The 25,803-nt window shown below is 44.7% G+C and overlaps 1 protein-coding gene across 3 annotated transcripts in view; it reads left to right on the top strand.

Annotated features, from left to right (window-relative positions):
* The window catches only part of Sh3rf3 (SH3 domain containing ring finger 3), a 328,118-nt gene that overhangs the window by 133,669 nt on the left and 168,646 nt on the right, over window positions 1-25,803 (top strand). Inside the window, exon 1 of one of the 3 annotated variants that reach the window (XM_031347711.1) lies at window positions 16,031-16,060. The exons of the other annotated variants lie outside the window; for them this stretch is intronic. The gene's annotated coding sequence lies outside the window, so the exon portion shown is untranslated. Of the gene's footprint in view, window positions 1-16,030; window positions 16,061-25,803 lie in introns of those variants that run through there. 3 annotated transcript variants of the gene reach the window in all.

The raw sequence follows: 25,803 nt of genomic DNA, 5'->3' as shown, positions 1-25,803 counted from the left end.
GGCCTGGAGGACCCCCAGGAGAGTTTCTGGTCTTCAGATATTTCATAGGATGTTTAACACGCTTTCTCTGGGAGGCTGCCAGCAAAAGATTGTACCACTAGGTGGGAAGAATCTTAGGTTAACTGTCTGCTCCCTAGCCTTGTAAACATGAACTCCTAATCACCTTCTGCCTGGTGAAAAGATAGGTGCCCTCCTACACGTCTGCCTGGGCCAAAGCCACACTTCCTGTTAGCTCCACTAGATGAAGAGGCTGTAGCTGAGAGCAGGGCTGGTAATTACCCAAGGGCACACAGCTGGTAGCATCCACTAGCTTTGTATCCCGGCTCTCTCTGTTGTAGTGTCCAGCGCCTGAATTCATTGATTTAAATGCAAAGCTTAGTTTAGGAATTACACAGGACAGGGGGGAGGGCCTTGAGCGAGGAGGCCCACAATGGAGATTACAAGGCTGGGCTGGATATGCTATTGAAGAGAGTGGCTTTGCCCTGAGAGAATCAATGGGTGGGAAAATATATGGCCAAACAGATGCTGTATGGGACCTGATCTTGGTCATGGGGCTGGCAACTACTAGCTAGCCTGAAGCCACACTTCAGGGCTTCATGCGGGCTTCCTGGGACAGGAGTGTGCTACCTGGTTGGTAGGTTCCTGTGAGACAGGCATTTTGGAACATAAATGAATGCTCTCTGTGGAGGCTTCATTTCAGTGACCTTCAGAACCTTAGGTAACCACATGATTTTGAGATCAACCAAGAATTCTGGATTAGTCGGTCAGTGGTGGCGCATGCCTTTGATTCTAGCACTTGGGAGGCAGAGACAGGCAGATTTCTGAGTTCGAGGCCAGCCTGGTCTACAGAGTGAGTCCCAGGACAGCCAGGGCTACACAGAGAAACCCTGTCTTGAAAACAAAAAACAAAAAACAAAAAACAAAAAACAAACAAAAATTCTGGATTGATATTGTGGGTGAGCATTATTCCTTGTGAGACACACCTGCAAGGAAAGGCCGGCTTCCACACCGTCATAAAATGCGTCTGAGAAAAAAATGGAGCATGTTCCTTAATCCCCTTCGTTTGCAGCTTAGGAAATCTGTGTCCCGACTTTGGAGTATATGGGACCTGGGGGCGTGGTGGTCAGGATCAGGCTAGGCCGTAGTCATTTCCCAGAGGGGTCTTGCGTCCTGATACTGGGTGGAGTCATAGGTTTCAGTATTAGAGGGCGCAGCAGTGGAGTGAGTGTGTCGTCCTTGAGCTGAGGAAGGGCAAAGCCCGTGTGCTGCCTTTCCAATAAGCTCCCTTCCAAACCTGCAGCAGAGCATACCTCAGCCCCCGCAGGAAGAAGATGCGGATCTAGTCCAGAGCTGGAGGCCTGTAGGGCTTATCGAGAGGCCCTGTAGGGGCAGGAATGAAGCTCTCTTGGTGTACTGCCCACTCCATCGGCCCATCAACCTGGCTGCTGTGCCCACATCTCCAATACCCCTGGCCATCTGGCAGTTGTCTGCCTCCCTGTCTCCCTTACCCATGTCAGCATCATCCTTTGCTCTGCTCTCACTTCCTGGCTTCTACTCTGAGCAGAGTGACCTTTGACAGGGGTTCGTCAAAATACTATCTGGCCCCCTGTTTAACTGCAACCTTCGGTTTGTGAGAAAATGGCCCGTCCCTGAACTATGCTGTCTGCTTTATCACATCTCATCACAAGAACTGGGTCATTTGGGTACTGTAATGAGAATGTCTCTTACCTCAGGGCCTCAGCAGCTCCCTGCTCCTTTACATGAAGCTTCTTACCCCATCTGGCACCTATTTCATTTATTAACTTGCTTCTTATCCTTAATCCACTGTAGGCCAAACTCCTCAAAGTCAATGCTCCATCTACCTGCCTGTTTCTAGAGCCCAAGGGTAGGCCAAGGTCTTTCCAAGGAGCTCCCAGGAATCGATGCTATCTCCATTGTTCAGGATGGATACTTTGGAGGGTGGGGGATGCATACAGCATGGAATAGCTCAGGAAAGCTGAGTCATGGATGCAGGAGAGGAACGAGAACTTAAATATACCAACCCCACCCATTGCTGTAGAAGCAATGGGATGACGTCCTGAAGGGCTTGCTATGCATCACTCTCTGAAATCACATGGCATAACCCAGCGTATTTCTTGTTTTGAATATAGGACATTTAGTGTGGATCAGCCAGCTCTTCATGTTTCCTGATTCATTGATATATTATGCACTGATTGAGCAACTGTTGTATGTCCAACAAGGTGGCCATCTCAGAGCATGGTGGCTAACACAGGGCTTCTGGCCCAGGTTGGAAATGTATTGTGAAAATGCCTGTACGCCTTACACATGTCCAAAGGTAGCAGACAGTCATCAAGGAATTGCCTGGGTTCCTCTGTGCAGACTGGCATCAGGGAACACATGGGAGCACCGGCATCCCTGGAGGATGGAGCCTGACCTTGTGCCGGGACTGTCACACTCCCATGTGGCTATACTTGCTAAATGTGTAGTGTGGTACTCGTACGGGTATAACATTTGTGAATGTATGTGATATGGTTTATATGTTTGTGGAACATGTCTGTGAGCATGTGAGTGTATAGATGCAGGCAAGTAGCTGGACGTGTTGTATGAGCGTACATCTGTGTGTATGGGCTGTGTGTATCTGTGCAGTGTTGTGGTATTTAGTATGTGTGTGCATGAGAGTGGCACATGTGTGAGTGTGGAATGGGGAAGTTTTGTGTCTGTGAGCATTTTTGTGTGTTTGTGTGGATGTGTATGGGGGGGGCTCCTCCTGCTCTTTGATCAAGTGTTGTATGAGAGCAGCTTAGCTGGGAATGAGTCACCTGGGAATGTAGCTCAGAGGCCATTAGGCTGCTCTGTGGCCAGAGCAGGTGGACCAGTGGAACTCCAAAGCTTCCGACAGTGCCTTGAAGCATCCACCTCCCCCAGGGCTGCGTGGCCCAAGGTGTTTCCCCCGCCTTAGGCCAACCAAGGCCTAACAGCTCTGCCCAGAAATCCCAGTCAGTGCTTGCACTGATTTTTTTGTTTGTTTGTTTTCGGAGGAGCGTGATATATAAAAGGCCCCTGGTTAAAATATGCTTGTCGGCTGCTGTGGCCTCTCCTCTGGGAGGTGGGTCCCACAGATGTCTTCTTTCTTGCCGCCATTGTGGCAGTCTTGACTCCTTGGGTTGCTTGTGAAGTTTGGACCAAAGGAGACTTATCTGTTTTCTAGAACGTTCCCTTGGCACTCACCTCTTTCCTGACCAGTACATCTGTTAAGTTTTCTATTGCGTCTTGTGATAAGCTCCAAGAGAGCCCAGGGAAGGAGGTAACCCTGATGTAGCACCCTGTGTGTTCTCCAGGGTTTTGTCGTAGGTTCAGAATCTGCCCACTCACCTCTCTTCAGGTATATATAGGCAACAGGAGGGCAACAGGGAGATGTGTATGCTTTTTAGATTTTCTCTTAACTCGAAGGCTGGCCCGGGCTCTCCTTAGAACTCAGTAACCGGATAAAGTCTATGGTATATGAGGTCTGTAGGGTATTATAAGTATGTTTAGTGGAGCCAAACACAAAAGTCACTTTTGGGGGGCATTTGTAGTCAGTAAGGGTTGTGAGTAGGAGAAGAGGGAGATAAGAGGAATAGTGAAATGTTAGTAGCTCAGAACAGCTGGTTTCTGTCAACTTAGGCCCTCTGTCCCCCTGTCCCTGATAGCTGATGTAGGCAGATACTGTAATATCTAACATATTTCCTCTTACTGGGTGACACTGCTGGGGATATTAGGAAAGAAAACTTGCCTGATGTTTTGACAGGCTGGTTGGTTATAATCATCCAAATTTCCACAGTTGAATAACTCACGGGTGACCTGAAGTTGAGTTTACTGTGTGGTGCACACCTTGTGTGGGTGGCCACGACCCACCTGACCCCTGCCCAACTGTTTACCTTTTGGTGTGCACGTCTTTAGTAGCGGTGTCAAGACCACGTGTGATTATGGTAGGAGTGTAATTTGTGAATGCAGAGTTTTAATCCTTAATTTTTGCTGAAATAAACAGAAGTTCTCTTATTTCTCTCAACATAGAAACCTATCTGTGTCGGTTATGCTAAATATACACAGTACTTCTCTGCAGGTCAAACCTTTACAGACCGTTGATTCGGCACATGACACGACACCTTGTCGTGTGCCATAGCCAGGGACAGAAGTGCTTTTATTTCAGCATATGACCCTTCCTAAAAGCAACTGTCACTGACAACCAAGCTGAAGGTTAGTTGAGCACTGGGTCAAAGGTGAAGACTTTGTAAACACTCTATTTTACAAAGAGTAAAATATTACTATTGTTTTAGACCCTGAGTGGTGGCTTTCTGTTTCTGTTTGTCTGTTTGATTTTACTTTGAAAAGTACACTAATTTCGAATGATGGAAAAGTCACAAGGATGGTCATATGACCTCACTAGCAAGCTTTCTTAAAGAACTTATTATCGCTTTTAAATTACAGTTAGAAGCTGTTTTTTTTTTTCCTTTTCTCTATCTGTAGGTCTGTGATGAGGGAGGGGTGGGGGTGGGGGCTCACAGAGTCACATCCTCTGATGGCCAGTGTTTTCTTACTCATCTCTGGCAATACTGAGTTCTGGCTGGGCGAGGCTGACTGAGAATATTGCCTTTTCTGACCTGATTTGGGCTTCATGGTGTCCAATCCAGCAGTCACCCATAGGCCTGGACACCACCCAAAGTGCGTGTGTGTGTGTGTGTGTGTGTGTGTGTGTGTGTGCCTGTGTATGTGTGTGTGCCCATGTGCGTGCCTGTGTGTGTGTGTGTGCCTGTGTGTGTGTCTGTGTGTGTGTCTGTGTGTGTGTGCGCGCACGCGTGGGTGCATGCGTGCGTGTGTGTGTGTGTGCCTGTGTATGTATGTGCCCGTGTATGTGTGTGCCTGTATATGTGTGTGTGTGTATGTGCCTGTGTGTGCGCGTGCATGCATGTGTGTGTGTGTGTGTGTGTGTGTGCTCGTGTGCGTGCCTGCATGTGTGTGTGTGTGCCTGTGTATGTGTGTGTGCGCCTGTGTGTGTGCCTATGTATGTGTGTGTGTGCCTGTGTGTGTGTGTGTATGCCTGTGTGTGTGTGAGTGTGCCTGTGTGTATGTGTGTGTGTGTGAGTGTGTGTGTGTGTGCCTGTGTATGTGTGTGTGAGTGTGTGTGTGTGTCCTGGTTCTTTTCTGTCTCATCAGTTGAAAAACATCACTTATTCATTGGTTATTTCAGAGCTGAGAATTTAATTCAGTCTGATAAAATCCTGCAATAATTTTATATTGTTTCATAAACAAAACTCACAAGAGAACTTGAGAGATAAGAGCTCCGTTGGTAGAGTGCTTGCCTCTTATGCCACAAGGCTCTGGGTTTGAATCCCAGCGAACTGGGTGCAGCTGTGCATGCTTGTAATCCCAATACCTGGGAAGTTAATATCCAGAAACCCAGTCATCCTTGACTACACGGCAAATTTGAGGTCAGCCTAGGACCCATACAACTTTGTCTCAAAAATGAATCCTGCTTTTTTAAGTTTTTGGTTTAAATTTATTTTCATCCTTTTGACAGTTTTACACATAAACATATTGCATTCTGAAAGCTGTAACCTCAAACCTCTCCTACGTTCTCCCAGTCCTGTTACACCCACTTGAAGTTCCGTTCTCACATTCCTGTCTTACTTTTGTGACTCACTGAGTCTTGCTAGGACTTTCTGTGTTTGCTGCTTTTTATGAGAGTGTACTGAGATCACCAGTGGATGCACACCTAAAGACAATGTCTGCCCTCCTCAGAGTTCAGCGGAGAGTGTAGGGCCACAGGGCCCTCCCTGACCCATGGTTTACAGTCTTATGCTTGCCACTGCTGGCTACTGCTACTTCCAGCCATGACTATATGACTGAGTCAGGCCCACCATAAATTAGATGTTTGGCAAACATAAAACAGATACATAGATCAAGGAAATAGGAAGAGCCAGAGATAACCCTGTGCAACTAAAGCTATCTTATTTTTGGCAATGCCAAGAATACACATTGGAGAAAAGACAGATATGCTTGGGAAACTGGATGTCTATTTATAGAAGAATGAAACTAGACCCTTATCTCTTACCTTGCACAAAAAAATCAACTCCAAATTGATCAAAGACTTCAGTGTAAAACCTGAAACCATAAAACTGCTAGAGGAAAGGGTAGGGATTGCACTGTATATGCATGCATGTGGTTGCACAAGGCTTTTAAACAGGACAGTGATTGCTCAGGAAATAAAGCTAACAATTGACAACTGAGGCCTCATGGAACTTTAAAAAAAAAGAAGAGTCTACACAGCGAAGGAAACTGTCAATCAAATGAAGAAGCAGTCCCCAGAACAGACTGAGAAAAATCGCTGTCAGCTGTACGTCTGGCAGAGGATTAATATCTACGATATGTAAAGAACCAGAAATTCCTAACTATTAAGAAAACAACTAACCCAGTTAGAATGTGACCCACGGATCTAAACAGAGAATCTTTAGAGGTAGAAATTTGAAGGCCTAAGAACACTTTGTGAGACAAGCATCACTACGATCCCTTTCCACAAAAGGATGCTTAGACTTGGTGAGGCTTTATCCTTAGCTAGAGAAGAAGGAGGAGGAGGAGGAGGACGGGGAGGAGGAGCAGGAGGAAGAGGAGGAGGGGGAGGAGCAGGAGGAGGAGGGGAGGAGCAGGAGGAGGAGGAAGGAGGAGAGGAGAAGCAGGAGGAGGAGCAGGAGGAGGAGGGGAGGAGGAGCAGTAGGAGGAGGGGAGGAGGAGCAGTAGGGGGAGGAGGAGCAGTAGGAGGAGGAGGAGGAGGAGGGGAGGAGGGGCAGGAGAAGGAAGAGGAGGAAGAGGAGGAGGAGGAGGAGGAGGAGGAGGAGGAGGAAGGAGAGTGAGGAGGACACCTTCTGGTGTTAGTGAAAAGAGGTGGAGTCTCTGGCTCACAGTGGGGATGTTTTCCCAGTGTGGTGCCCTGTGCTTGCAGCCTGAGAGATGATGCTCCTATGTCATTCACAGATGGGAGTTTGTGACTTTAGGTAGTGATGTCAGGATAGGAGGAGCAAAGCTTGGGGTTCTGGGTACCCTTGGAGCCAGATTGTGAAGCTGTGGATGCGTGGGTGGCCGAGGCCTGTGAACTTAATGGCAGAGCTTTCTAGTACTTGATGTGGCCAAGGAAATGTGTTTCCAGCTCACAGTTCTGAAGCAGGAAAAATAAAAAAATTTAAAAAAAAATGATGCTTTCGAAGAGAGCAACAGCTGTGGAAAAGCTGGAGAAATATGCAGAGCGGGTTTGGCTGAACTTGAATAACCCGCATGCTGGTTATCCGGACTTTCTCCCTTGCAGCTGATCTCCACAGCCCTGGCTGTGTCTCCGTCAGCAGAGGCCCGTGCAGAAAGGAGTTTGGTAAATACTATGAAAGGATTGGGGGGATGTCATGTGATAGCAGCCGATTCTGCACACCTTGTAAAGCTGGTGTTACTCCCAACAGTGACCACGTGTCTATCACAGGGGAAACTGAGGCATGACATCACAGTTATCATCCCTCTGGGGAGAGCCTTTAGCCATGTAGCCATATAATAAGGAGAACTTTCCACTGGTCTCAAGGTGGAGCTAAGCCAGTACCCTCCTCCATGACAGATAGCTCTATAAGGCCAGAAGGCACTCACTGTACAGCCTGTTTGAGTAGGACATGTATCAGTCATCTTACCCAGCTATAAACCCATTCTGCTACCATATTGACCAACCTGACAAGTTGTGCCCCCTCATACAATAGTGGCATGACCGTCAGGGGGGAGGGGTTACTAATCACCTTATGACTATCTGAGGCCTGCTGCACAGCAGGGAATACGTGGTGGGTACTTTGAGCCTGGCCCAAATCTCACAGGTCTTGAAGAACTCGGCCATCTGTTCAGATTCTGTGTTTTCAAGAGGCAAATACCTGGAGTCTCTATGGAGAGGTGAGAGGTATGTGGGCAGTGGTAGTTCACCCTGGGCCTGACAATCCACTCCATTTCCTGACCAAAGCTGCAAGGATAATAACACTTGCTCGGGAGTATATAATAATATACTGTCTGTGGAGGGGGTGGAGGGAACTAGTGAACTATTTCCTCCTGTTTCCCCACAGACACGAGCTGGCCGAATTTCCCTATTTGGGTGGAGTCAGGGAGGACTTTAAGGGGAAAAAAAAATTCTAGTGATATTGTCCTAATTTTGGATTAAGCAAAACATAAGCATTTGGCAAATGGCAAGATTGTAAAGTTGTGCAAGCTGCAGAAATGACTTTGAAATTTGAAGCACAGCTCCAGATGTCTTGGAGCCCGTTCATTCTGCTGTTCCCTCAATGGTGACTGACTGCAGCCCATCCAGACTCGCAGAGCCAGCTCCAGTGTCTGCCCATGGCCTGTTTGGTGTAGCCAGAGTTGAGAGGTCATAGCATAGCTCTGCTGGTTGGGAGTTTGTACTGGGGTGCATGTCAGACTGGTCCTCTCTTAACATAGTAGTTGGGCTACAGCGCTACTACTTTGGAATATGGAATTGAGGACATCAGAGATCTGTAGAGTGTGTTGGTTCAAAATCAAGATGAATATGAAGATTCTGAATGGAATCACTCGTCTCTGAGCTAGAGCTGGGCAGCATTTGTTTATTGAACCCTGCAGGTGAAGCTAGAACACTCCGTCCATCTGATTATGCTCTGGATAGAGCTAAGCAATGCTGGCCGCTGCTTGCTGCCCACCGACGATCCGTGTTTCTCTGGTATTTAAAGACAGAGTCGTCTGAAGATTGGCCCCATTAGCCTCTGTGGTTACTGGCTCACTCGGAAAACAGAGGTTTGAGATGGGAAGGTAAACTGGGACCAGACTGAGCATGGGTCTGCTGTGTTCAGCTGTGAGTAGAGTCAAGTGGATTACGGAGGCAGACCACAAGGTGCTGTTCCTGGACTTCCTTGAGATAACCTTATGTGACTGTCTGTCCTGGCAGGCCAAAGTCTTCATAAGGTATGCGATGGGAAGGGAGTGGCCCTTTTGTTGCCAGGGCAGAGCTAGCCTGGTGTTCATATCCTTTCGAGCTGAATAACTTTTGGCACAGCGACCATCCAGGTATTGGACGTTAAAGAGCCTCCCTCCTAGGTAGGGCAATATATGGGTTTGTCTCTAATACTTCCGTTCTCAGTTGTTGTCTTATAGATGTTATCTATGAAGAGACACCATGACGGAGGAAATTCTTGCAAAGGAAAATGTTTATTTGGGGCTGGCTTACAGTTTCAGAGATTCAGTCCATTGTCATCGCAGCAGGAAGCAAGGCAGCGTGCAGACAGACGTGGTACTGGCGGAGCTGAGAGTTCTACTGTTGATCGGAAGGCAGACAGGAGGGGAACTGTCACTTCATCACTGGATGGAGCTTGGGCACTAGGAGCCCTCAAAGCCTGCCTGTACAGTGACACACTTCCTCCAACAAGGCCACACCTCCTAACAGTGCCTCTTCCCATCGCCCAAGCATATTTAAACTACCATAGATGTTATTAAGTGGGTCATCAGCACTGCCTTACAGGACCAAATGCTAAGGTTGTCGCATTTTATGAGGATAAGAAAAAATTGATTCTTATAATATCCATACTTATCTCTGTCTCTGAACAGCTGACTGGAGAGATGTAAACACCCTTGACTGTGTTTACCTCAGGCTCTGTGGGCCTACGATCACCAGTACATACTTGTCTGTGTGCTGGGCCCAGAACTTGGATTTACGGTCATGTTGCTTTCTTATTCTTGCCACTTTTCTGCCTGGTGACGGGTCACAGGAAACTCAGGTTAGTACTGATCTAGTGGTTCCAGGTAAAACGAGTTGTTTACAGTAAGAAGAAACTCGAGTGAGCTGAGCTTCTGAGCAGCAAGTTCAGCCCAGCTCACATTTTCTTTAGTGACCCCGTTGTTTTTAATATTCACTTTAGAATTCTTTTCTCTCTTTTTGATAAAAAAAATATATATATATCATGCCTGGCAGAGTCTATAGGTGTGAGCAGGTGAGCTGAGTGGCTTTGGGAAGCAAGAAGGTCAGAGAATGTGAACAGGGTACCACAATACAATAGTTCCTGGGCGGAGCAACTTCCATCTTAAGGATGTGAGGTAGACTCCTAGCGTCTCTTCCCTAAGCCCACTTAGTCCTCCCCACCATTTCTGTGGTAGCTTGGGTTTTGCCTACGTAACCATCCCGTAGGCAGGCAGGACGGGGGCCTAGCATGTCATGATGTCACAGTTAGAAGACTAAAACCAGCCTCTCCATTAAACCCTTAGATAAAAGCATTAGGGTTGGGGTGTTTCTTAGTTTCTGTCACCCCGACACAAACTAGAGTCACCTGGGAAGAAGTTAGATGCCATCAGATTGGCCTGTAGAAAATCTTGGGGGGGGGGCATTTTAAATTAGTTATTATTAATGATCGATGTGGAATGTCCCAGCCCCACTGTTGTAGTGCCCCAGGGAGGCAGTCCTGAGTTATATAAGAAAGTAGGCAAAGCCAGGCAGTGAACAGCAGTCCTCCGTGAATCTACTTCAGTTTCTGCCTCCAGGTTCCTGCCTTGAGTTGCTTCTCTGACTTCCCTGCATGATAGACCAGAAGCTATGAACTGAAACAAACCCTTTCCTCCTCCGGTTGATTTTGGTCATGGCCTTTATCAGAGCAATAGAAAGCAAAGGAAGAAGAGTAGCCTACTTAACGAGTGAGCTGCTTTTGTACCACCCGAACAACCAGGGCTGGGATCCAACAATACGGTCAACCCACCCCCTTCTGCTTCTGGATTCAACCAACCATAATAGAAAACAAATGTCATCTGCACCAATGACTTTTTTAAAAAAAATCATTATTCTTTAAATAATACACTCTAGCAACTGTGTACCTGGGACTTACAATGTATTTATTGTAGAGAGGGGTGTGCCTAGATTCTAGGCAAACACCAAACGTTTTTCCAAAGAGGGTTGAGAATACATGGACTTTGGTACCCAAGAGGGATTCTGGAACTAGAGACCCAGGGGCAGCTGTGTAGGTTTCCTGGAGGCCTGTGGATCAGCACCAGTGTGATCTTCCCACCTCTGCCTCCTACTGTCACCATCCCTTCCCTGATGGTCCTGCCTCTCTTCTACCTAGCAACCTTCTATTCATCCTCCAGAACCCCAAACGCTGCCCGCTCTGTGAAACCACTGGTAACAGTAGCTGCTAGGAATAAACTTGTCTGCTGCTCTTCCTCTGAGGTGTTGTCACTGTGACTATGGTCTCGCCTCCATAAAGAAGCGATCGTGTGTTCTTACCTTTCTCATACGGAATTTTGGGAAGGACCTAAATGCATGCAATTGTAGCTACCCGATGCATCGTCAAAAGTGCTCCTTTAAATTCTTCTCCTCTTTCGGTTTTCCTAAGAGTTAGGAGTATCAGGATTGAGCACGGGCAGGCAACCATCTTGGATTCCATTTGGAGGCCCCTTTTCTGTAAAGACGTCAGCCCAGAAATGCAAATGGTGGCAGGCAGGGTCAAACCAGCAAACATTCTGCAGAAGGAAGCTCACTAGACATGATGCTCCATGCATGTGGGCTGCAGAGCGGTTCATAGCATGATCCGGGCTCAAATCTCTACCCTGTTTTATCTTTTTGAACCATAACCCCCTCATCTTTAATCCCTCCCATTTACAGGGCTTTTTCAGATGAGGATATGAATGCATATATATGTATGTATATATAAATATGAATATATGTATATGTTTACATACATATATGTGTATGTATGTATGTTTACTGGAGTTGCGTGTCCGTGACAAGTAGTGTTCATGGAAGGATATGTGGACATGGGAAGCACATGGATGTATCATCAACTGTGTTCTGTTGTCCTTAATATTTTTTGAGGTATGCATTCTCTAACAGAATTCAGATCCTATATCCTTAGATTAACATTGAATTAGACAATTCTCATCAAACATCACCCCTTTCCTGTCATGCCATTTAAATCTAGTGAGCTGGCCAAGCAATGACTTGGAGATTGCCTCCTCACACCAGAACGGTCCCATTCACTGCCGATGCAAACGTCGGATTAGGCATTTGAAGTAGAGAGTAGCTGAGTGGGGACATATGGTTGTTGAATTTTGATTATCCACTTATGGTATTTTAAAAATTAGATTATTCTTTGTTTCCATTGAACAACAGAAGAGAAATGTAGTTGGTGTTTAAAACAGAAGTTAACAAACACTCTTTGGTGAGTAGGTGGATTACCAGGAATGAGAACAACCAATAAAGGATTCAAGTTTTCAAAGCCAATTTAGAAGTCTTACGTAGAGAAAACCTTGTAGCAGACTAGACCTGGTCAGCATGTTCAAATATGCGGCGGAAGCAAGCCCTGGTGCCCCTGCGAACACTGTGAGGAGAGATTTTTAGAAAACCTACTTCTCTAACCATTTGCTGGACAAGATGTGTCAAGAAGGGCTTGGTTACTTGTTGATATGAGAGTAACTGAGTGAATGCTGGTGAATAGCCAAGGAGCCTGGGGTGCCTGGGGTGGCCAGAATGTAAAGCTATATGAAAGGGGGATGGGGTTATTTTGCAACAGATCCGTGCTCTGAGAAAAATCAGTCCTGGTAAATACCACATTTTAAGCTGAGGATAATTTCGTTCCAATGTGAAGTACTATGTCAGTCCTGAAACCATTTACACACAGACAACAAAAACAGACTCAGAAGGTTGTAATGATATGTATGCATACAATGCATACATGCATTGTATACATACACACACACATTCATATGTATGCAACAATAATAGTTGAAGAGAAGATGCTATTAATTCAAGGAGTTGGGGCGAGCATACCTGCGAGTGGCTGGAAGAGAAAGGGAGGAAGCGGGGAAGGCGTGTGATCAACACACAGATGATTAGCAGGCCTTTTTAGAATGCTAGGATCGATCCCCAGATAGGCACTCTCCTCCCTTCTACCTAAAGCCTTGTGTTTTGCTACCATAAATGCACCAAGTATCAGAGCAGCCTTGGCTGCGAAAGGGAAAGCAGGAGTCGAGGACCTGGGCTGAAGGGAGCGTGCACCTCCCCTTAGGGGCTGCTCATCACTCAACCAATTAAACTGTCAGTCTGTGGAAGCTAGGATTTCTAAATAGGTCTATAAGTAATTTCACAAATGGGGCCTCTGCTGTATAATAGTGTGCACTGATTTTTGAGAGCTACTATAAGAATGAATTTGCTGAATGAATAAATCTGTAGTAGCTGGCCCAGGGCAGAAATAACCTTTTAAAAAAGGCTCATTCATGGGGTACAAAAGCCACCACCCCGTGTAAGTGATTCCTCATTCAGCCAGGAGCAGAGCATCAGCGCATTCTTTGTTTCCAGCAGCTGAGACTTCAAGCAAGAACCCTTCTGCAACCCAGGAATCAGCCGTCTGCCAATCTCCTCCCATCTGTCTATGGCACACAGCCGTATTGCTGTCAATTAAAGTCCATTGCACAAATCTTGTGGAGTTATCAGGAGGCCAAGAGATGGTTTTCCCCAGCTAGACTGGGATGTAATGAGAGCAAACAGGCACAAGCACCATTCTGGAGAGGTGGGCGGGCTGTGAAGCTGTCTGTGGGAAAGGGTCTAACTAGATCCCACAAAGTCTTTAAACCCCCAGGTGTCTGAGTGTCGGGGGCAGGGGCGGGGGGTGGGGTGGGGCACGGACTGGACACCTTGTAGCTCTGCGCTTCCTCTCTTGTGACCAGCTAAGCTTGGGCTTCTTGGCTGGCACTCCAGGAAACATGGGGTGCTGATGCAGTAGAAGGAAGCAGGACCATCAGGAGTCCCCAGCTTTTCAGATCCTGAGCTGGGGGTTGGTAGAGGGGCTGCCAAGCTTCTATGAAACTAGAGAAGAGAGCATTGGGCTGAGGAGAGACCTAGGCGACTCTGGCTTTGGCCTCCATATTTCCTCCATGGTGCATGGATGTAGATTCAGAGACACATATATTACTGTGACTATAGCAGGGCAGACGTCCCGAGGTAGTCTTCCTTAGTCATGTGTAGTGCACAGTCTCCAGCAAGAGTGTTAGAGATGCTGGGGAGTTGTGCATAGAATTGAATCCCTCCGGGAAACTTTATAAAATTGAATATACTTTTGCACTGGCTCCTGGGACCCCCGGGCACAGATGCGGCAGTGTCGTGAATTGGCTCACGATGTGTCCTCAGAGCTCCTGAAGCCTATCCTTGGAGAAGATGAAAAGCTCCTCACTCCTGTGAGGTTTAGCAGAGGAGAGGGGATTATTATTTTGTCAGTATGTCTTATAGGCACTAGTTATTACTGATATTTGATGTGCTAAAGCATTTCAAAGAGCTGAATTTTATCTTTTAAGGGTTTTTTTCCTCCCTATCTTTTAAAATAGATCTTGCATGGAGTTGTGCAATCTCTGCTACTAATTCCAGAACATTTTTTTTATCCTCGCCCTAAAACTCCTTACTCAGTAGAAGTCACTCCTTTTCTCTGGGTCTCAGATGCCACTTTGGATGCTCAATATACATCGTAAGGCAACATATAGCCTTTCGTGTCTAAGATTGTTTTCACCTAGGGTTACGTTTCAAGGATTAGCTTGGCTGGAGCGTATCCCAATGCTTCCTGCTTTTAATGGCCTGCTACTATAAAGGATTCAGAGGCGTGAGTCGCTTACAAAGGAAACTTAGCTCATTGCTTTCAGGGCTGAAAATTCGAAGAACACAGCACTGTTCTAGGGCCTCCCTGCCTAGGTCACATCATGGCACGAGAGCATTCCATAGGAAGATATGATGTAAAGAGACAGATGGTAGTTCTGTGAGAATGGCTCAGTCCCATGAGAACTTCATTGGTTTCTTCTAGGGTGATGCTAACAGTGGTGTAACAGGGTCTCCTTGCATCCCACTTGTGGTGATTCGACTAAGAACAGCCCCAGAGGCTTGTACATTTGAATACTTGGTCCCTAGTTAGTAGAATTGTTGGGAAAGATTAAGAGGTGTGGTCTTGAGGAAGAAGGTAAGTCACTGAGGGTGGGCTTTTCCAAAGTTCAGGTCAGGCCCAATCTGTCTCTGTCCCCGCCTGCCTGCCTGCCTGCCCACCCACCCGCCCACCCACCCATCCATCCATCCATCCATCCATCCATCCATCCACCCACCCACCCACCCATTCATCCATCCATCCATCCATCCATCCATCCATCCATCCACCCACCCACCCACCCGTCCGTCCGTCCGTCCATCCATCCATCCATCCATCCACCCACCCATCCATCCATCCATCCACCCATCCATCTATCTATCTACCTACCTACCTACCTACCTATCTCTGCCTTAGATCAGGATGCAAAGCTCTCAGCTACTGCTCCAGCACCATACCTGTCGGCTTTCCATTATGATGGTCATGGGCTAACCTAAAACTGTAAGCAAGCCCCTGATTAAATACTTTTCCTTTTAAGCGTCTCCTTGGTCGTGGAGTCTCTTCATAGCAATAGAACAGTGACTACGGTACAAACATTAAAGGTCCCATGACGTGTCAACATTGCTATGCTGAGAACCAAACTTCTACAATATGACTGTGTGGGGAATACCTTCATATCCATATATCCAGATCCAGATCACAGCATAGCCATGCTATTAGGTGTAAACATTCTGTTATCTATTCATCTGTTGATGTACATTTAAGAGGCTCTCATCTTCTTGATTTGGGAGCAGTACAGTTTTGAATACTCACACACAGACACTCTGTGGCCAGGAGTTTCAGTCTCGGACAACGTTACTTGGATATCTGGCTATCCTCTTGACCTGAGGAAGAGGGACTGGCAGATTGTTGTTTCAAGTCACTGAGGTTGGGCTTTGACATTCCCCCCCGAGCAAACCGCAAGGGTTCCAGCATTTCCACATGCCTCCACACACTTGTAATCATCTATACTTTTGACTGAACATCATAAGAAACGGGGTACCATTATGACTTTAAAACAGTCTAGAATTTTCCCACCTTCTATTAGTCCTTTGAGAATTTTGTTCAATGTATTTGGATCATATGCACCTCTCCCCCTATGTTGTGTTTATAATAAGGTAAGGGGAGAAGGAATGTTTGGTGGTTGTGCAGTTAGGTATGGGGGAAGGGGTTGCCTCCAAGGGACCATGCTGAGGCATCCCTTCCCCCTGAGGGACCAGCCACATTATGGAATAGTATAGAATAGAGTTTATTCAGGGCATGGGGAGGGGAGTTGAGAGAGTAGTAGAGACAGAGAAAGGCAGAGAGAGAAAGGGAGAGAAAGAGAGACGGGGGTGGGGTAGAGAAGTAGAGGCTGGCCATGAGCACATGGAGGGGGGGGGAAAGAATGGGAAGAGAGGGGGAAGGGACTGGCAAGAGGACAGAGGGAGAGCAGGAAGGCAAGAGAGCAAGAGAGTGAAGAGGGGTGTCTTAGTCAGGGTTTCTATTCCTGCACAACATCATGACCAAGAAGCAAGTTGGGGAGGAAAGGGTTTATTCAGCTTACACTTCCACATGGCTGTTCATCACCAAAGGAAGTCAGGACTGGAACTCAAGCAGGTCAGGAAGCAGGAGCTGATGCAGAGGCCATGGAGCGATGTTCCTTACTGGCTTGCTTCCCCTGGCTTGCTCAGCCTGCTCTCTTATAGAGCCCAAGACTTCCAGCCCAGGGATGGCACCACCCACAAGGGGCAATTGAGAAAATGCCCCACAGCTGGATCTCATGGAGGCACTTCCCCAACTGAAACTCCCTTCTGTGATAACTCCAGCCTGTGTCAAGTTGACACACAAAACTAGCCAGTACAAGGGGCGAGCAGCCCCTTTTATAGTGAGTCAGGCACACCTGGCTGTTGCCAGGTAACTGTGGGGCGGAGCTTAGGCAAAATGCTAACACCTTCCTCTAGAGTTTCCTCCTTCCCTACACACCCAACTTTGTGTCCTCTTTAAACACACACACACACACACACACACACACAGTTTATGCTGTCTGTATATTCTTGGGCGTGTGGCTTTCATTGTAGCACAGTCAGCCCATTAGAGGCCACACCCTTAAAGATAATGAACTCTCCCTTTCCTGACAGCTGTCAATCACCAGTGGCCTTGGAGGTGGGACCTGAGGCCATTCCCTGTCTTCATGCTGCACTTTTGTCTGACTTGAGATTGTGCAGGCTTTGAGCATGTTGAGTTCTCTAAGTTCATATGTGCATCAGCCCTGCTGTGTCTGAAAAATGGCTTCCCTGAAGTCACCTACAAACCTGTGCCTCCCTCATGCATGATGCTATCTGAACCTTGAGGGGAGGTGTGCAATGTAGGTGCTGAGAGCACTTTGTAGTCTCTTAATCTCTGCACACTTGCTAAGTACCAACAGATGCGAAAAGCGACCTCTTGGATGGAGACTGGGAGATGCAGTTGTCTGTGGGTATAGCAATAAGACATTAGGAGTCAGTTTAACATTATGTCCATTGAACAGAATAATAGTAGTAGGTTGTGCACTATGATCTGTCTAGACACAGGCTCTTAGCCCCAATATCAGTGGGTCATAGATGAGCTTTCACTTGTGGAGCACGGTTGGTTATTCCCATGATACATCAATGGGCATGTCTTACTAGGGCAGTCATTTTAGCTCCTAGGGTTCACAGCTGAAACTGACTTGAATTGGTGATTATTTTTCTCCTTAGAGAGTATGCATAGCAAACCAGGAGGGAGGGGCTTGCCCATGAGTGCCAGCTCTTCATTTCTCCCTGCTGTATGACTCAAGGGTACATTCAGCAATGGGGTTCTACCATTGAATTCTGGAGGTAAACAAGTGCATTGGTGGTAGCCTGTGATGTTTATGGGTCTGTGGACCTTCATGCATCAAGACTCCAATGAGAGGTAACCTACTGCTGGCACAGTTTGTTTGTTAGCACGCAGGGTCTATTAGGGACACTATTTCCACATTATATAGTAGCTCAAAACATTTTTACAAAAATACAGATATATTATTGGAAGTTCCTACAATAAGCCTCCATATGGCTTTTTTCAAAATGTCTTTAGTGTTAGTTATGCCTACATATAGTCTCTCATGTACCCTCCCTATTAAAGCCCTACTGTTCCATTATTCCATGTTAGCCTTTGACATCACTGTATTCTATCTCCCCCGCCCCCTTGAAGTCCTCATAGAAGGAAGGAAACCAGCAAGGAGCCACGAGGATTCCTTATGAAACTAACATATCCAAAATTCAAAGCTAACACCCATAAGAGAAAGAAAACACTATATTTTCCTTACTAGGTCTCGATTGCCCTACTTGGAATGATTGCTTTCAACTCCATCCATTCACCTGTATATGGGTCCCCTGCCCCACCTTCCCTATTGGCCGTTGTGCATGAGTCTCGGGGTATGGAGGAGCTGGGAGCAGTGGCTTGAGTAGCGGTGAGTGTACAATCCAGGAGATAGTGTTGGGGGACAGCTCATGATTGGATAGCTTGAGTCAGAGGGAAAAGGACAATGGAGGAGAAGCTGCAGTGGGGCAGGGGCCTTCCAAGCATATCAACTAGATTAGCAGACTGCGGATCACATGATTTATGAGAAGCCATTCTCTGGTCGGGGCTAGTGATTAACTTGCTGTATCATGATGGTAAGTGGCTCTATCATGATGTGACCTTTCTCTCTATTGGGTTGAGTAGGTCCAAACCTGATATGGGTAGGGCACACCCCACTCTTGGGGTATGGGAAGCCCTCCTCCAACCCTTATCTGGCTTGGGAACCCACACCTGTGAATTTCAAAGCCGATTTGATTTTTTGTTAACAGCTAAATAATATTCCACTGTGGACGTATACCACATTTTTTATTCTCCCTTCATTGGTTGATCTACATCTAGGATGCTTTCATGTCCTACTTACTGTAAATAGAGAAGCAGTGACCCTAGATGATCATACATCTCTGCCGCAGAATACACTGCAAGAACGGTGTAGCTGGGTCATGTGGTAGGTCTCTGACACCTTTTGTGGAAGCTTTTAGTGGCTACACCAGTTGCATTCCCATGGGCCATGAGTAAGAATTCTTGTTTTCCTCATAGCTATGCCCACATCTGTGGCCATGTGTTTGTTTTTAATCTTAGCCATTCTAATCTCAAAGAAGTTTGAATGTGTATTTGTTTGATGGCTAAGGGTGTTGAACCTTTGATATTTTGATATTTTGGCTATAAGCCTAGCTTTTAATGGCTGCCCCATCCCCCCAGCCATGGATGTTGAACTTTAAAAAGAAACTATTTCGTAGTCATGTTTCTTATGTCTTTTGCAAACTCTCTATTTAATTCCATAACCCATTTTATAATTGTTTGTTTTCTTGGTGTTTGGTTTTTTTTAATCTGTTGTTTGTTTTGCTTTTTGCTTCTTTTATATACTAGATATTACTCTCCCATCAGATATATGGCTGGTAAAGACTTTTTACCATGCTGTGGGCTGCCTCTTCATGCAGTGATGTTATTCTTTGCCAAACAGAAGCTTTTTAGTTTCACGGAATCCTACTTGTTGACTGTTGGTCTTAATGCTTGCACTGTTGGGGTCCAGTTTTAAAAGCTCTTTCCTGTGACTATGAATCCAAGCATAATCCCTTCTTTCTTCTCGTGTAGATTTGAGTTACCATGCTGTATGTTGAGGTCCTTGATCCAACTAAGTTTTGTATGGGTGAGAAATACCGATCTTGTCTCATTCTTCTGCATCTAGTTTGACTAGCACCATTTGTTGAAGATGTTATATGTTATATTTTCTCCAATGTATATTGTTGGCTTCTTTGTCAAAAAATCAGGTGGCTGTAGGACTATGGGCTTATATGATGTCCCTTAAATCTTGTTCACTTATCAAGAAGTCTGCTTTTCTGCCATTAGCTTGCTGTTTGCACAATTATATAGCTCTGTAGTACATCTTGAAATCAGGCCAAGCAATACATACCCCCCAAAGGTTTTGTTGTTTGTTGTTTTTAATTGTTCTCAATCCTTTTGGACATTCTGAGTCTTTTGTGTTACTTTGTGAAATCTGTAAGATTATTTTTTTTCTTTTTTTTTTTTTTCTTTTTTTATTGGTTTCTCGAGATAGGGTTTCTCTGTGTAGCCCTGGCTGTCCTGGAACTCACTCTGTAGACCAGGCTGGCCTCGAACTCAGAAATTCACCTGCCTCTGCCTCCCAAGTGCTGGGATTAAAGGCGTGTGCCACCACTGCCTGGCAAGGTTATTCTTTTTCAACTTCTGTGAAACATTTATTAGAATTTTGGGAGGGCTTCTATTGACTCTGTAGCTTGTCTTTGGCAGGATGGCTATTTTCATAATATTAATCCTGCCCATTCAGAAACAGAAAATCTTTCCTTACTTCTTTAACTTCTGTTTTAAATGTCCTAAAGCTTTCATTTTCGCAGAACTCTTACTTCTTTGGTTAGATTTATTCCAAGAAATGTTTGAGGCTTTTGTGATGGGATTCCTTCCCTGACTTTGTCATTGTGGATAAGAATGTTACTGACTTTATATGTTAATTTTGTAGCCTGCTACTTTAATGAATGTATAAATCAGCTGTGGAAGATGTTTGGTGGCATCTTAATATTTTTTATATGTACAAAATAATATACAAATATAGATACTTTGACATCTTCCTTCAATAATTATGTCCCCTTTACCCAGAAGTCCCACCTACTTGCCCAGTGATTGGCTCCTTTATTCATTAGGGGATTGGTTCACAAGACGTCATCTGAGTTCAAGACTCAGTCCTTGTCCGCAGCCCCTCCCAGGGGAAGTGGAATTAGCATCAACATAGAAACATCACGAGGCCCATACACAACACTTCTCCCTTTCTGTTCTAATAAACAAAACCTTTCTCTCAAATATAAATGAGTACAACTATTACCACTTTGTAATTTATAAAGTATAAGATAGACCTAACACCCAGTCCACATTTAAGTCATCAAGATAGAACATTGTCATCTACCCTAAATTAAAAGACTTAGGATTCTACCTTGACTTATGTCTTAGCTTTAGATTGTATGGCATCTGAGAACCATCCTCTCAAATCTGTTCTCTCAAAGTAAATAGCCTGGGTTGGCTATGAGTCTATCAGTAGTTTTTCAACCCTGTCAGAAATCTGAGAATGACCAACATTAACTGAAAATATATAGGAAGCCTAACCCAGCTTACAGAACTGAGACAAACTATACAGCCAGCTGCCTACCTATACAGCCCCAGTAAGTCAGGAAGTTGGAACCTCAGTCTTCAGCCTTCTGGCCCAGGATCACTGACAGACCTTAGAGAAACAAGAAATTAAGGACTAGCCTATTCTGTCTCAGCAGAACTAAGCTGTCTTAACCTGTAAATTGTGTACTTTTTCTGGACAGTATTATGTCTGTAGATGAAATGAGGTAATGCTTACCTAGTGGCTATCTCACCACAACTGGAGCAACTCTATTGATGCTCAATTTCTTCTTTGAACCCAAGAAAGGGAATGCTGTCGGAAGCAGACTTGTCTCAACAACACGCGAATAAATAGCATTAAATGTCACATTCAGTGGATTTCTGACATTTTTGAAAACCAACTATCTATGTAAAGTAATCTGGACTGTTGTCTGTTAACTACTCTCAGCTACTTCTAATTAAAATAACTGAAAACACCCTAACAATAAACTCAAAGCCGTGAATTTGCTATTTGGCCCTTAACTCACAGGATTAAACATCTCAGATCAGTTTATAATGACAGTTATAGAAGGACTGGGTCTAAGCCCTGTACTTTTAAATTTTTTGTATCAATAGAAGAAATTTATGCCAATGAAAACCTTGATTTTGCATCAAAATAAATTCTGTACCAAAATAAAAAATTATGACTTCAACTTAATAACAATTTAAAAGATTTCTATCAAATGAGATTATGCAATCAATTCTAGCTATTTCTCTCTGTTCCAATTATGACCATTTCTACACTCCCTAGAAAGACAACCTATAATAACCCCATCTAGCCCCAAAGCCCAGGAAACTGGAACAAGGACTCTTCATACCTCAAGCTGAATATGGGCGTTGAGATATTTTGAAGGGGGCAGGGGGATGGGTAGGGAAAATAGGGGAGTTAGTTGGCCTTAAGAAGGCCACACCAATGATTGGTTTAGTCTCTAATGTCTGTGTCTTGACTGGATCTGGCTGAAAGTCCAGGATATCAGGAGTTCAAGCAGGTCAGTTCAGCATGTCTGACGAGGAGATTCACCAAGGCTGTACATTCTTTAATATAAAAATCTCAAAACAAAATTTTAGTATCATCAAGATATGTTTTTTTGTTTGAACCTCTGGAATCTAGTCCTCTGGGATCTCCCTTCATCATATCTGATCTATGTAACTCTGGAAGGTGGAAAGATCCTAATCACCTTTTGTAAACACACAAAGACAAAACCTTTTCCCCCAAAGAGCATATCCTACAGTCAGTAACCAGGAAAGCTGTATCCTGCCCTTGCTTCCAGAGGAATAAGAAAACCACAAAATTCAAATCACACCCATTTTGAAAGTTAAAACAAACCAAAACAAATGAAGTAATCTAAACTACTATTTGTGCCTATTCTTAGGCCTTGTCTATTTTGCCAAGCAGGATTAAAAAAAAAAAAAAACCCAAGATTCCTTCCTGTGGAGCCCACATTAGACAGAATTTGAGTATCCTGTCAGGTGTATAAAGTAGTCTTCTACCATCTTACTGTTCAGCTCTCTGCCTAGAGCAGCCACATCTTGTTATACCATTTATCTATTCGGCTCTCTGCCTGGAGCCACAGACGTATTTTATTAATACCTGTATAATAATTATCTGTTGATCTCTCTACCTGGAGCCACAGACAATATTAACTAACACCTGTACATAGCAGGCAGTTATTGACACTGCCTCTCTACTCCGCAGTCAGTGACTAATTTTCCCTATCCTAGTTCCAAACTGCTGGTGAAATATTCCCCCAAGTGATCTGGTGAAGTTCCCCAGAATCTGTATATAAATCTATCTGAAAAGCAAATAATGCCAATTTTAAATACATGATCCAATCCCTCTGCCTAAAAAGTAGGCAACTTCATTCTTCTCTTAACTCAGAGCAGCCTACAGTTTCCCACACTTCCTCACTTGAGTCAAGATGACTCCTCTCAATGCTCACTTAACAAAATAAAAAACAAATAATAATAAAATGAAACTCTAACTCTCAGGCTAGTAATCTTAAATTTCTAGTGGATCCTTGCCCTGTTGGTTTGCCACCTGTTGTGGGAAATATTAAAAAAACGAACTGGCATGTTCCGGAGCCTGTGTCAGCAACTCTTGCCTCCCTCTCCCCCACCCTTGAGGTCCTGCCAGCTCTGTCTCTACCCTCCAACTCTATGGAGAGCTCCTGAGTTCCTTTTACTGCCATGCCGGCCTCACTCTTCAAAACCCCCATGGCCTTCGTGGTGCACATCAGGCAACCCCATGCTTCGCCGTCATACCTTTCTGGAACCCAGTCCAATTGCCAGGAGAAAAAAAAACACCACACAAACTTAGCTCAGAGACAATGGTAACTCAGTCTCTGAGTGCAACAGCTAAAACCTAGTCTCATAAGCCTTATTAAGTCGGATTCCTCCAGTGGTGAATCCCTGCAGATCCGCAGTGATGCTGGGAACTCTAGCCGCTTCCTCTCACCCTTATGGTAACCCCATTCCACAAGCCCGCCTCTCCCTGCCTTTTTATTTTAATTCACTTCTAAGAGTTTTAAGTTTTTCCTTCTTGATTTCATCTTTGACACAATTACTATTCAATAGTGTGTTGTAAAATTTCCTGGAGTTTGTGTACCTTATGTACTCTCTATTATTGATACCTGGTTTTATTCCATTGTGGACAGGCAGAATGCATAATATGATTTCAATTTGTCTTTATTTGTTGTGACTCAATTTGGGTCCTGATATGCGGTCAGTTTTAAGAAAGTTCCATGGGTTGCTGAGAATTCGTTGGCAAGGAAACGTCTATTCTGGGACAGGCCTTTGGCTGTATATCAGGCATGAGGTGTGTGTCTTTTTATTCTTGAAGCCAACAGGAGGATATTATGGTTTTTACACTGGGAATCGGCCTGGGTTCTTGGTCATGTTTCCTTTTCAGTTCTGGGAAACGGTCCACTGGTTTTCAGTTCTCCCTGAAGAGCAACGTCTTTCTTATCCCTCCCTCTAGTTAGCTGGGGCCAGGCTGGGTCAGTTACTCAGAACAGGGTCTGGAATGATAATCTCTCTCGCATTCCTCTTTTTGCTCAGGAATGCTTCAATTATCTGGGTCTTTGAGTTGTTTTTTTTTGTTTGTTTGTTTGTTTGTTTTTGTTTTGTTTTGTTTCTGTTCCTTTGAATAAGATGGGGAGTTTTGATTGGGACTTTATTGAATGTGTAAATGACTTTGGGTAGAACGGTCATTTTCATGATAGTAATTCTGCCACCCCCCGCCCCCATCATGAGATGTCTTACATTTTCTCTTGTGCTTACCTTTGTTCTTCAGAGGTTTGAAACTTACACTGTAGAATTTGGCTAAGTTTATTCCTAGGTTTTTGTTTTTGTTTTGAGGCTGTTGTGAATGAGATCATGTCTATAACCTCGTTCTCTGTGTGTTTGTTGGTGGTGTATAGAAAAGCTATTGATTTTTGTAGGTTGATTCTGTATCCTACCACGTTGCTGAAATTGTTGATTGCTTCTAGAAGTGTTTCTATGGAATGTTTGAAATCTCTTACGTATGATTTTATGAAATCTGCAAATAGGGTTATTTTGACAACTACATCAGTCAAGATGGTTATTTCCAAATCCATCCATCCACCTGAAAATTTGATGATTTTATTTTTCTTTACAACTGAATAATGTTCTACGTATTCATATGTGTCTATGAATCGCATTTTCATTATCTATTCATCAGATACACATCTAAGCCATCTCCATATCCTGACAGCAATGAACATGTGTGAACAGGTATTAGGATATAGAGTCCTTTGGGAATATGATCATGACTTATATAGCTGGATCTTACGGTGGATTTATGTCTTGCTTTTTGAAGAACCTCCACACTAATTTCCATAATTGTACTGGTTTGCACTTCCACCAGAAGGGACAAGTCTTCCCTTTCCCCATAACCAAGCCAGCGATGTCCTGCCCCTGGCCCCCATCTTAACCAAGCCAGCAATGTCCTCCCCCTGACCCCCATCTTATCAATTCTGACTGGGGTGAGAGAAAAATCTCCAAAATAGTTTTAATTTTCATTTACTTGGAAGCTAGGTTTGTTGAACTTCTTAAAAAAAAAAAAGTTATTTCTCACCCATTCGTGTTTCTCTTTTCAGAAGTCACTATTAAGTTCCGTTTCCGATTTTCAACTGGGCTCTAGTTTTCTAAGTATTTTATATTCTAAACACCAAGCCTTTCTCGTATGTATCACTAGTAAAGATTTTCTGTATTCTTTTGGCTGCCTCTTCCCTGGAGTGGTGGAATCCTTTGCTGTAGGAATAAAATGCACAGCATAAATAAGCCTTTTAGTTCCACGAGGTCCCATGTGTCAACTGTTAGTCTGAATGCCTGTACTACGGGGATCCTAACCAGAAAGCCCTTTCCCGTGCCTGTTAGGTAAAGCATATTCCCTACAACCTCTTTTGTCAGCTTCGAGGGATGTGGTCTTTTGCTGATGTCCTTGCTCCATTTCAAGTTGAGTTTTGTGCGGGCTGAGCTAGCTCTAAGGATCAGATCTCATTCTTCTGCCTGTAACAATCCACTTTGACCAGCACCGTTTATTGACGATGCTTTCTATACTCCAGTGGTTAGTTATTTTTGGCTTCTTTGTCGAAATCAGGAGTGT

Source organism: Mastomys coucha, unplaced genomic scaffold (genome assembly GCF_008632895.1).
Source record: "Mastomys coucha isolate ucsf_1 unplaced genomic scaffold, UCSF_Mcou_1 pScaffold3, whole genome shotgun sequence".
Taxonomy (NCBI): domain Eukaryota; kingdom Metazoa; phylum Chordata; class Mammalia; order Rodentia; family Muridae; genus Mastomys; species Mastomys coucha.
The sequence above is the reverse complement of the archived record's forward strand: the minus strand, read 5'-3'. Positions and strand labels throughout refer to the sequence as shown.